A 12,430-nucleotide genomic window follows, 5' to 3' on the forward strand; every position below is an offset into this window, starting at 1 on the left:
TCAAATGACTCTTGTTCCGTGCAGTGGTTACACTGGTTATAGTCTGAATTCAGAAGGTCACTGGTGGTTTTTAAAAAAGGGTTTTTTCCGAATTTTAAGTATACTATCTAGATATTTTCAGTGCTTCTATTTGCAAGGGTATCCATGAGTCATTTACAAGTTATGCAGACTATACATTGACAGTTTTCAATTAATGGTGGAGAGTGAACAGGGAGGCAAGGCCATGTTCGAGAATGCTGACTCTGGACTCAGAGTCTAGGGTGTGAGATAATGCTTCCCACCGGCTCCTTGACCAATCTCTTGTCCTACCGTAAGTGACTGATTAGATGGCACCTTAGTTTTGTAGGGCAGTAGGGAAGTGAGGCAGGGAAGGGAAGGCAGCCAAAGGGGGGTGTGTTACCACTGTAGGTAGCTGGGAAATGGTGTCAAACACCCACCTCAGAATTATCCCCTTGAGGGGTGAGGGAGCTGGGGTTCTCTGCACCAATTATTGTCAGTCTTGAGTGAGGGCTGCTCCTGGGAGTGTGAATTCCTCTGCATTGAAGGCCTGGTGTGCACGAGGGCAAACTGGTTTTTGGTGTTTCAGAAAAAGTCATTAGGCACAGAGGTGCAGACTGGGATTGGCAGCCAGCTGTGGCCCATGGGGATGGTGAGTCTGAGGCACTGCCAGCGTCTGGAATAGCACATCTCTTTCATCACTCAGCTCCCTTGTACCTTATGTTAAGTTCCCTCTGTCCTACCACTGATTCTTCAAAGCGGTAGCTGGTCATTCTTAAAAGAAAGACTTTTAATGACAGGAGGGGTAGTAAGACAAGATACAGTCGACACTGCTGTAGCTAGTCCTAAGGCTGCAAGTGATATCTGTCATCTCCTTCCTTCCCACCCTTCTAGACTCAACTCATTCTTGACCAGCACTTATGCTGGTCTAGGTTGCTTGCTCGTGGAGATTACACACACTTTCATCCATGAGAGGTCCGAGCCCTTGTTCCCACTCCAGGCTATGGTTGTTGTAATCACCCATCTGCGGACACAGAAGCACCAAGAGGTGTCCCAGTGAATCTCCTGTAACTCTAGATTTAGTGAAACCCTTTCTGTGTCTCTTAGGAAATGTGTCCCTCTCCTGAGAGTCAGGATTTCTGATCTCACAGAGCCTAAAGTTGCACGTATGGGAATCACAAATTTCCCAAGTGGGCCACTGAGAGTAATGGTGAGAGGGTCCACTTTTACTTTAACCTCATTTCCCAAACCCATGCGTTCTACCTACTGAAAACACAGTACCATGTAATCGCTATTATGCAGAAAACTTTTGGATAATAGAAGGTAGGACCAGAGGATACTGCGACTATAAGTCCATTGGTGTCTTTCACCCTTACATGGGTCCCCGGTTCATAGCATTGTTAATAGGCTTCCACGAGAAATCAGACACTCCATGTAATTGGACTGGCTGAGGAACTGTGGGACAAGGAAGGCAAACTCACATCCAGAATGTGCACTGACTCTAGGAAGAATGAATTGTCCCCTCCAGGGTGGCAGGGGTCTGATGTAGTAAACCTGCCATCATATTTTCCTCACAGTGTGGTACCATATCAAGGATTCAGCATCAGTCTCTGCTGTTTACAGGTCAGCCATTCAGCAGTGGCAATTGCCAGAGTATCTTTGGTGATCCCATGCTGCTGGGCTCACGGATAGCCTCCATCCCTGCCACCACGGCTTCTAAAGTCATTGGCCTGAGTGTGCAAACACTGGAGTGACTGGACAACATAGCTGGCTGACTTCCACTGGACAAGCCTTCCTCTCTATCTCATTGATCAGTCTCTTTTGTGGTAGATGGCCTCTGGTTGGTATTGCTATGAGATCCAACGGGATAGAAAAAGAAAAATGTGGGAGAAGAGTGTCTTGGATATCAGAGGAAGTGAAGAGATTCAAATTCAACAATGTCAGATGAATTATCTTGGTCAGGGTTATTTCAGTTTCACTAAAAGCAAGTTGGTTTATCAATCTTTATTCCATTTTCACTGGCTGTACTTACTGAACCCCTTAGGTTATAATAAAGACTTGTGAGTTTTTTGGGTTACATGAGTATGACTTCTTATTATTTTTATTACTGCTCACCAATCACTTGAAAAGATTTCCTTGCTTGTGGGTGAAGCAGGGGAGATAACAATTAGCTTTTTCCATGACCTTACTTCCTTTGCTATAAAATGAGTTCCTTGGTGAAAAGAAGTTTCCTGTGGGTTACCATAATGGTGTATAAGGCTTTCTATAGGTCTACAAATAGTGCTGTTGACAGAAATATGGTGATCAGGGAAAGGAAAGCCATATCCATAACCAGAATGAGTGTCTTTTTTCAGTGATGACACATCCCTGCCCTCTCCTTGAGGGAGATATATATAATTTTTTTTTTTCTCTGTGTGAAGCATCTCTAGAAGATCAGGTAAATCCCCAGATTGAGACAGTGTATTTAATTGGAATCTCCTTTGTTACTTCCTTGTTTAGCCAAAACAACCCCGTGAAGCACAGGTTAGGGTTCCTTGGCATGGGATACAGTTCAGAAAGGCTCTCCAACCTTGAAAAATTGGGAAGCCTTGGATCTGAGAGAGACTTGCTGAAATGGAATAATTTTTTCATTCCGCTTTCAAGAAGCACTGACAGTTGCCATTTCCCAGCAGGCAAAAGCAGAGTGATCAATTCTGAATAGAATCTCTACTGAGAGCATTTTAATCAACTAGAAAGAGTACAGACAGCTGGCTCATCACCAAAAACTCACAGATGTGTTTGCACCCAATTGGAAAACAGTAAACATCAGGCATCAGGCCAGGTCAATTTGGTGTATTAATTTCTGAGTCTAAGATAGATCTTAGAGGCAAACATTTTTTCTACCTTCATATACAGGAATACTTACCCCTTTCTTCCTACCATCTAGACTACCTGAACAGAACTAGCTCAAACCCAGCTTATAATAATCAAGATAGTTTTAATATCCTATGGCATTTTTGTATACAAATGTATAGACCAAGAATAAAAAGGGATAGAGAGAGAGGCTGAGTGCTGAGAGTTGGCATAGGGGAATTAAATTTCAGTCTTTACCATTTTCCCTGATTTTGAAGATAATTAGAATTATTCATTCGACTTTGAACATGTGGCTGTAACACAGAGCTGTAACAACAGCAAAGCGCATGTATCTAAATGAAGGCAGACATCATGGAAGAAACATAATTATTCCAGGGATATTGCCATCGTTCAAAAATATTTTTGAATTCCTTCTTTGGAATGTCTCTCAAGGCCATCAGGAAATTCAATCTTATAGACCCAACTCACACTTAAGAGTAAAATGTTTCTCAATTTATTCATCCATTTATATCTGGCTTGACTCTGAGTGATGTTTGGCAGTTTTAAAAAATAAAATCCACCCTCAAAAGACATTTTGCCATCTCTAAGGATTCTCAAAGCAATATGTGTATGAAGGATAGTCCAATTGTAAATTCCAAATATATCTTGACCAATTGTAGTATCATCAGACTAAGTATTTAGCCATTGAAAGGGACTATTTCAAAAGAGAGAGTATTCTTTTGAATGTAAAAAAGCTCATGTTTATTAAATTAGTCATATTACTGAAGTAATATTTAGTAATTTAATATTTAGTAATATTTATAAATGTTAGTAATGTTAGTAAAATTAGTAATATTTATCATTTTATAATTTATCAAAATGGGAAATAACTTTCTAATTCTTCCCCTCCATGTGGGGTCTTTTTGAAAACCATAACATATGTGAGTGTTGGTAATTTATTAAACTCATTGGTGATGGCCTATTTCTCAGATGTGTTCTCTTCATGCCAGCTCCTCATTCAATTCAGTTCAATCATGCTTATCTTTGAAGTATGTACCACGAAACACTAGAGGGATAAGCGTACATTCTGTAATGGAATAAATCTAAGAAATGCAGCCTGTTATACTCCCTCTTAGATATTCATAATGCATGTAAACACATCAAAGGTGCCCCAGAGCTCAGTTATAGCTGATATTTTATGGGGTGGAATAATACCTCCCACTCGATAAAAACTTGGAAAACATAAAGAACATAATTTGGAGCCCCTTTTAAAAAAAGCAAGATCGAGGAGGAGACAAATGTTACTTAGCTCCATCATGCCCGGGGTTATTATTTTGTAAGAAAAAGGTTAAAAGAAAAGTTAATAAGAGGTTATACCTTTCTCATTTGAGATGTTTATATTTACTGTAGTCAGGTACAATTTGCCCTTGGGTAACTCCGGAGAAAATGAGCTGTAGCTGCCACTGGTAGGACTAGGACACTCATTATCTGCTTTGTACTCTACAGACCAAATCATATGTCCTCACCTTCCCCTCCCACCCTTGTATCCAGCAAAGCCTGGGGAGAAGAAATATTTTAGCATTCAGAGTCTAAGGCACCAGGCTTTTTAAGATATGGGGAGAGTCTTAGGACTATGATGGCCTCCCTAGTGTGGAAAGGGGTGGGATTTTCCAAGGGCAGGGATGGAGAAAGCAGACTGTAGGTTGTGGGTTCTGAATTGAGACTGCAGAAAGAGAAAGCCAAAGTGAGATAAAGAGGAATCTGGAGTGAATGTTCAGTCCAAAGACAAAACTGGGGCCTTCTCTCTTCCTCAGCACTATTCCCAGAGGGACTAAGTTGGATCAGGACACAACTCCTGATTCTCATGCTCTGTATTGATTAAGGTGACCCAATGCGCATTTATCTTTATTCCCACTGGCACCTCCAAATTCTTCCTATTTGGGGAGAGTTCCCAATTGTATGAAACTTTGTGGGAGTCCAAAAGAAGCCAACAGCAACCCAAGACCACCTCTCCCCACCCCTGGAAGTTAAGGCGTGGTCACCAACCACACTCAGCCAATCACATTCTCATACTTGGATCTTTCAGTCTTGAGCAAGATATGCAAAGATAAAAGATTAGTAATAAAAAATATTAAAATTTTCATTTTTATTTGAAATACAGTAAATTTCACTCATTTTACGATTCAGTTCGTTCTGTTCTCATGAATGGATATAGAGTCATGTATCTATGACCACAATTAAGACACAACAGTTCCACTAACCCCAAAACTGCATGCTGTCCCTTTTTAGTCAAACCCTTTCCCTGGCAATTACTGATCTGATCTCTGTTGCTACAGTTTTGCTTTCCCAAAATGTTATATAAAATATGTAACCTTTTGAGTCTATCCTGTTTCACTTAGGATAGTAAATTTGAAATTCATCGATTTTGTCAAGTGTATCAATGGTTCACTTGTTTTTATTACTATGTAATATTTCATTGTTATTCCTGGTAATGAAAAGGAACAGTAATAGCTTAAAATTTTTCAGAAAAAGGAGAACAAAATTGAAAGACTCATACAACCTGATTTCAACTAGAAATTCAAAATTAACACACATAAATAAGTCAATTAATTTTTGACAAAGATGCAAAGCAATTCAATGGAAAAAGTATAGTCTTTCTTTTTTATATATAAATTTATTTATTTATATTTATTTTTGGCTGTGTTGGGTCTTCATTGCTGCGCGTAGGCTCTCTCTAGTTGCGGTGAGCAGGGGCTACTCTTCATTGTGGTGCATGGGCTTCTCATTGCGGTGGCTTCTCTTGTTGTGGAGCATGGGCTCTAGGCGCATGGGCTTCAGTAGTTGTGGCTCGCGGGCTCTAGAGCACAGGCTCAGTAGTTGTGGTGCACCGGCTTAGTTGCTCCGCGGCATGTGGGATCTTCCCAGACCAGGGCTCGAACCTGTGTCCCCTGCACTGGGAGGTGGATTCTTAACCACTGCGCAACCAGGTAAGTCCAAGGATGGTCTTTCTAACAAAAGTGCTGGAATAATAGGCTATCCATAAGCAAAAACCCGAAAACTCTTACCTCTACCTCACACCTTATTCTTTTATCATAATATCTGTAGATCTATAGTGATACCTCCTCTTTCATTCCTGATTTGGTAATATGTGTTCTCTCTCTCAATCAATGTGGAGGTTTATTAATTTTTAAAAATCTTTACAAAGAATTAGCTTTTAGTTTCATTGATATTATTGTCTGCATTTTTTATATCTCCTGTTAATTTCCATTTTTCTGCTTGCTTTGGATTTCATTTTTTTTTCTCGTTTCTTAATGTGGAAGCTTGAGTTATTATAAGGTCTTTCCTTTTTCTAACACAAAGGTTTAATGCTATAAATTTCACCCTATGTACCATCATACCTGCCTCCCACATATTGTGATATGTTTTGTTTTCCTTTTCACTTTACTCAAAATATAATCTAATTTTCTCTGTGACATCTTTTTTGACCTATTCATTATTTAGAAGTCTGTTGTTTAATTTCCAAATATCTGATGATTTTCCAGATATCCTTCAGTTATTGATTTCTTATATAATTTCATTATGGCTAGAGAACATATTTTGTATGATTTCAATTCTTTAATTTTTTTAAGGTTTGTTCTAGGGTCCAAGATATGAACTATGTTAGTGAATACTGTATATTATTAAATACGTGTATTTTGTGGTTGTTGCATGAAATATTCTATAAATATCAATTACGTCAAGTTGATTGATAGCCTTGTTCAGGTATTCAGATATAATATTTTCTAGTTCTGAAATTTATGTTTGTTTCCTTTTTATAATTTCTACTCCTCTACTGAGAACTTCAGTCTTCCCATTCATTTTAAGAGTTCCCACCATCACTTCATGGAGCACTGTTATTATAGCGGCTTTAATTCTTCTGATAATTCCAACATTTGAGTCATCCTAATGTTGATTCTGTTGATCATTGTTTCCTGGGGTTTTCTGGGCTGCTTTTAGTTTTGTTTGCATATTAATTGTATTCTTTATTCTTTGTATATTGGGTAATTTTTGATCCTAGAGTGAGCATTTTGAATATTATATTGTGAGACACTGGGTCCAAAAGAGAAAGACAAATACCGTATGCTAACACATATATATGGAATTTAAGGGAAAAAAAATGTCATGAAGAACCTAGGGGTAAGACAGGAATAAAGACATAGACCTACTGGAGAACAGACTTAAGGATACGGGGAGGGGGAAGGATGAGCTGTGACAAAGCAAGAGAGAGGCATGGACATATATACACTACCAAACGTAAGGTAGATAGTTAGTGGGAAGCAGCCGCATAGCACAGGTATATCAGCTCGGTGCTTTGTGACTGCCTAGAGGGGTGGGATAGGGAGGGTGGGAGGGAGGAAGATGCAAGAGGGAAGAGATATGGGAACATATGTATATGTATAACTGATTCACTTTGTTATAAAGCAGAAACTAACACACCATTGTAAAGCAATTATACCCCAATAAAGATGTTAAAAAAAAAATCTTCTGGGGACAATTAAAAATTGGGCAGAAAATCTGAATAAACAATTTTCCAAAGAAGACATACAGCTGGCCAACAGGCACATGAAAAGATCCTCAACATCACTAATCATCAGGGAAAAGAAATCAAAACCACAATAAGATATCACCCTTATACCTGTCAGAGTGGCAATTATCAAAAAGACAACAAATAACAAATGCTGGTGAAGATGTGGAGAAAAGGGAACCCTCCTACAATGTTGGTGGGAATGTAAATTGGAACAGTCACTATGGAAAAAAGTACAGAGGTTCTTCAAAAAACTGAAAATGGAACTACCATATGACCCAGCAATTCCACTCCTGGGTATTTATGCAAAGAAAATAAAAACACTAATTAGAAAAGACATATGAACCCCTATGTTCATTGCAGAATTATCTACAATAGCCAATATATGGAAGCAGCCTAAGTGCCCATCAATAGATAAATGGATGGAGAAGATGTGGTACACACACACACACACACACACACACACACACACACACACAAAGGAATATTACTCAGCCATAAAAAAGAATGAAATCTTGCCATTTGTGATAGCACGGATGGACTTAGAGGGTATTATGCTAAGTGAAATAAGTCAGTCACAGAAAGACATATACTGTATGATTTAACTTATACTTAGAATCTAAAAATCAAATTAATGATCAAAAACAACAAAACAGAAACAGACTCATAGATACAGAGAACGGGTGGTTGCCAGAGGGGAGAAGAGTAAGGGGATGAGAAAAATAGGTGAGGGAGATTAAGAGGTACAAACTTCCAGCTGCAAAATAGACGAGTCATGGGTATGAAACATACAGTCTGGGGAATACAGTCAATAATTATGTAATATCTTTGTATGGTGACAGATGATAACCAGCCTTACTGTGGTAAACATTTGGAAATGTATAGAAATATTGACTCATGATATCATGCACCAGAAACTAACCTAGTATTGTAGGTCAATTATACTTCAAAAAACAAAGAAACAAATCCACAGAGAAAGAGATCAGATCTGTGTTTACCAGAGGTGGGGTGTGGTGGGGAGGGGGAATTGGATGAAGGCGGTCAAAAGGTACAAACTCCCAGTTAGATAAAGAAGTACCAGGGATATAATGTACAACACGATAAATATAATTATCACTGCTGTACGTTATATATGAAAGGTGTTAAGAGAGTAAATCCTAAGAGTTCTAATCACAAGGAAAATTTTTTTCTATTTCTTTCATATCGTATCTATATGAGATGATGGATGTTCACTAAACTTATTGTGAAAATCACTTCATATGTATGTAAGTCAAATCATTATGTCTTACAGCTTGAACTTATATAGTGCTGTATGTCAATTATATCTCAGTGAAACTGCAAGAAAAAATCCTCTGGAGAATGTAATTTTTTTGATTAGGCAATCAACCTGGTCTGTTTTGAACCATAAAGTCTATCTTGCCTTCTGTGGGTTCCAATATCGGTTCATTAATTTATTTTGCAGTACGCGGGCCTCTCACTGCTGTGACCCCTCCCGTTGCGGAGCACAGGCTCCGGACGCGCAGGCTCAGCGGCCATGGCTCACGGGCCCAGCCGCTCCGCGGCATGTGGGATCTTCCCGGACCAGGGCACGAACCCGCGTCCCCTGCATCGGCAGGCGGACTCTCAACCACTGCGCCACCAGGGAAGCCCTCGGTTCATTTTTAAAGCCTTCAGTAGGCTGTTTGGATCTGGCTGGTAAAGACCCAGATGTTAGATCTGGTCAATATTTTACAGGGCAATTTATTTCTGAAAGTCTTTGTTCTGTTTCTTTGGCTCTGGTCTACATGTGCCCAACTTGGAGGTGAGCCTGGACCTAATATTAGTTTGTGCATCTAATTAAGGGATCCTCATCTCCAGTCTTTTCTCTCTGGTGTTTCAACCACACTTTGGTTCATAGTGACTTGTTTTTCCCAGTTCCTCTGGCCAGAAAGATGGAGTGCTAGCCTCCTGTGCTTTTTTACAGTTCCACATAACTGGTGCTGCCTTCAGAATAAAGGAAATAGGGAAACAAGAAAGAAAAATAAGGGGATTTCCTCACACTCTTTGGACCACAGGGGTCCCTTTTTCCAATTCCTTTTTCCCAGGACTCAGTCTTCTCTCAGGGTAAAGGTGACTTCATCGCAGTGGTGGCAGTGCAATGCCATGACTAAGGCAGGCCCTGAGTCAGGAATGGAAGAGGAAACATGTAAAAAATGGGAAAAAAGAAATCTCCTCCATACTTTCTGGAAAGCAGGGGTCCCTTTTCCTGATCCTCTGGATAGAAAGAGATGATTTCTCCCAGGTTTCCTGTCAACACTTGCTGCCCAGTTGCTCATGTCAGCCTGCCCCCAGTTCAAAGCCAGGAGTCAAAAGAGAGAGAAAGAAAAAACCAAAAAGACCCCCAAACCATGAAACTCTTTCTTGCTACAGTTTGTTAATCAAGTTTTGACTTCAGTCCCTGTTTCTTGTATCGTTTACTTTTCAGAGCCCTCAAGTAATTACCTTGTCTATGCTGTCCAGAGTTTTAGTTGTGACCAGTGGGACAGGCCATTGTCTACATACCCCATCTTGGCCAGCATGGGAATTTCAGTAAAACACATCTCTTTATCCAAGCAACAGGGAGCAATTTAGTTGGCCTGCTGACACACATATATCAATGAAGACATTAGTAGCAACTTGATTATTGAATACTAACTTCCCAGGATATTTGCCAGTAGGCCAAAAGACAACATGAATTAAGCGATACCACACTCAAAAAGCCACAAAAGTGGATGGGCAAAAAACATTAAAGTAGGTAAGCAGTTTCCAAGTTCTTAGCCAACTATATGAATTAGTTCTCTTGTTTTTTTTCTTTTTGTTTTCTTTTTTCTTTTTTGTAACAATTCATGTCCTGCACCTTTTTTTTAAATGAACAAAAACATTGATACACTTCTGCCCCAAAAAGTTAATTCTCTCATCTTCACAGGCCCCTTTGGCAGCAATAAAAAGTTCTCTTGCTAAAGCAAGTAGAGAAGGGTGAGGGGGATAAAGAGGGGGATAGAGGAATCATTTAACACATATCAAAATGAATACTGGCACCTCAAATGAGTCTTTAACAAAAAAAGGAGGCCATGGATGTGGTCTTGGGGAGAAGACTATTTAGAGAACACCCATTTCCATATTTTAGTACAATAAAACTGAAGTCAAGAGAGGTGAAGTGTTTTATTCAAGGTCAACCATCTATCTCCTTGTTGCCCATGTTTCAGAATTTAGCATAGCAGTTACAGATGGAGTGATTCACTTTGAGAAACACTGCTTTGTGATTTGCAGGTTTGTAGATTATACATCTTTTGCAGTGTTGAGCAGACAGGATGGAAAAATCAAAAATGGAAAATAGTAGGGGTAGAGGAACAAGAAAATGAATGAGCCGAAAGGGGACAGAATATTACATCCTGAAAAAAAGGAGGGGGGAGGGGGAGGAGGAAGGAATGCAGAAAAGCCAGAAAGGATCTGTCCTCCTGGAAGCATTAAGTTCCATAGCCACTCCACTGGGAACAAAATATTTGTGCCATTCGGGAGAAAAGTCACATTAAAATAATATCCATCAACAGTTGTACCCACTTAAGAGCCAGTTGCCAATTGAAAAGTATTTAATTTATATTTATCTCTCAAGCAGTATCACAAGCTCTAGACTTCTTCATCTACTCCTCCATGAATTGTCAGCTAAATCCTGTTCCTGAAGGGTTTATTCTTTATTAGCTTTCACATTAGAATGTGATCTTGCTCATGTAGATAATTCTGGAGCTGTACTAATGGGCACTTCCAGACTCAGCCCTGTGCAGAGGTAACCAGGTCTCTATTCCAAGTCAGATTTCTTAATTTGAATAACACAGTGCCAACCTTAATAAGAGAATCTTCCTTTAATCCAGAAACCTGAAAATAGAGAATGAATAAAAGCAATTGGATAACCTAACTCTTATTAAGAAGTTACTGACCAGAATACTTTAATGTCTCCTCTCCCAGAAGAGTTGAGTTTTAAGAGGGAAATCTAGATGATATTATGCTTTAGTCCCTAGAAATAAATTATGAATGGTGAGAATTTATGTACCAGTTAGGATACAGGTTGAAATCCTGCTATGGGAAAGGGCAAAGAAACAATAGCTTAAACAAGTTAGACATTTTTTTTTCTCAGTCACGTAACTGACTGAGGTAGGCAACCTAGGCTAATATTGCTACTCCATGGTGCTGGAGACCCCAGTTCTTTCTGTCTCATGGCTTGGCCATTCTCAGCACACAGCTTCTATCTCATGATCTAATGTGGCTGCTCCTGCTCTGGCCATCACATCTAAATTCTACTTTGTGGGTAGAGGAAAGGAAAGGGGGAGATCACATGCCTCTCCTTTTAAATGAACAATGGAAAAATGCATGTAGGTTCATCACTTGTAACAAATGTATCACTCTGGTGGGGGATGCTGATAATGGGGGAGGCTATGCAGTGCAGGGCAAGGAGTACGTACATGGGTAACCTCTGCATCTTCCCTTCAGTTTTGCCATGAACCTAAAACTGCTCTAAAAAATAAAAGTCTATGAGGGAAGGAAGGAAGAAAGAGAGGAAGGGAGGGAGGGAAGGAGGGAGGGAGAAAGAGAAAGATTACAACCAGCCACAAAAAAAGAAAACACAGTTGTAGGTCTTACGGAACTAATAAAACAAACACAAAATTACACTTAAAAAATACTCTTGTGACCTAAGGGTTATACACTTCAATTATAAAGTAACAAAAGATTAAGAATCTTTTGCAATTTAAATCCATTTAGTCATTAAACCTTCCATTCTTGTTTTCTCATCATGAAATAGTGTTGTAACTACTACAAGGATTATTTGCCCTTTCCTATAACTCTCTTTTAATGATTTAGTACAAGGCGACTCTAATCGGCAGGAGGTCAGTCACACTTTGAAGTTAGAAACATACCCATTTAGAAGTAAATCAAGTGTGACTGAGGCTCTTGTCTTCGAGATATTAGAGTCTCTGCAAATTGTGCATGGCCCGCAAATTTTGTTGTGAACCAAAGGGACCATTA

This window comes from Delphinus delphis, chromosome 3 (genome assembly GCF_949987515.2).
Source record: "Delphinus delphis chromosome 3, mDelDel1.2, whole genome shotgun sequence".
Classification (NCBI taxonomy): Eukaryota; Metazoa; Chordata; class Mammalia; order Artiodactyla; family Delphinidae; genus Delphinus; species Delphinus delphis.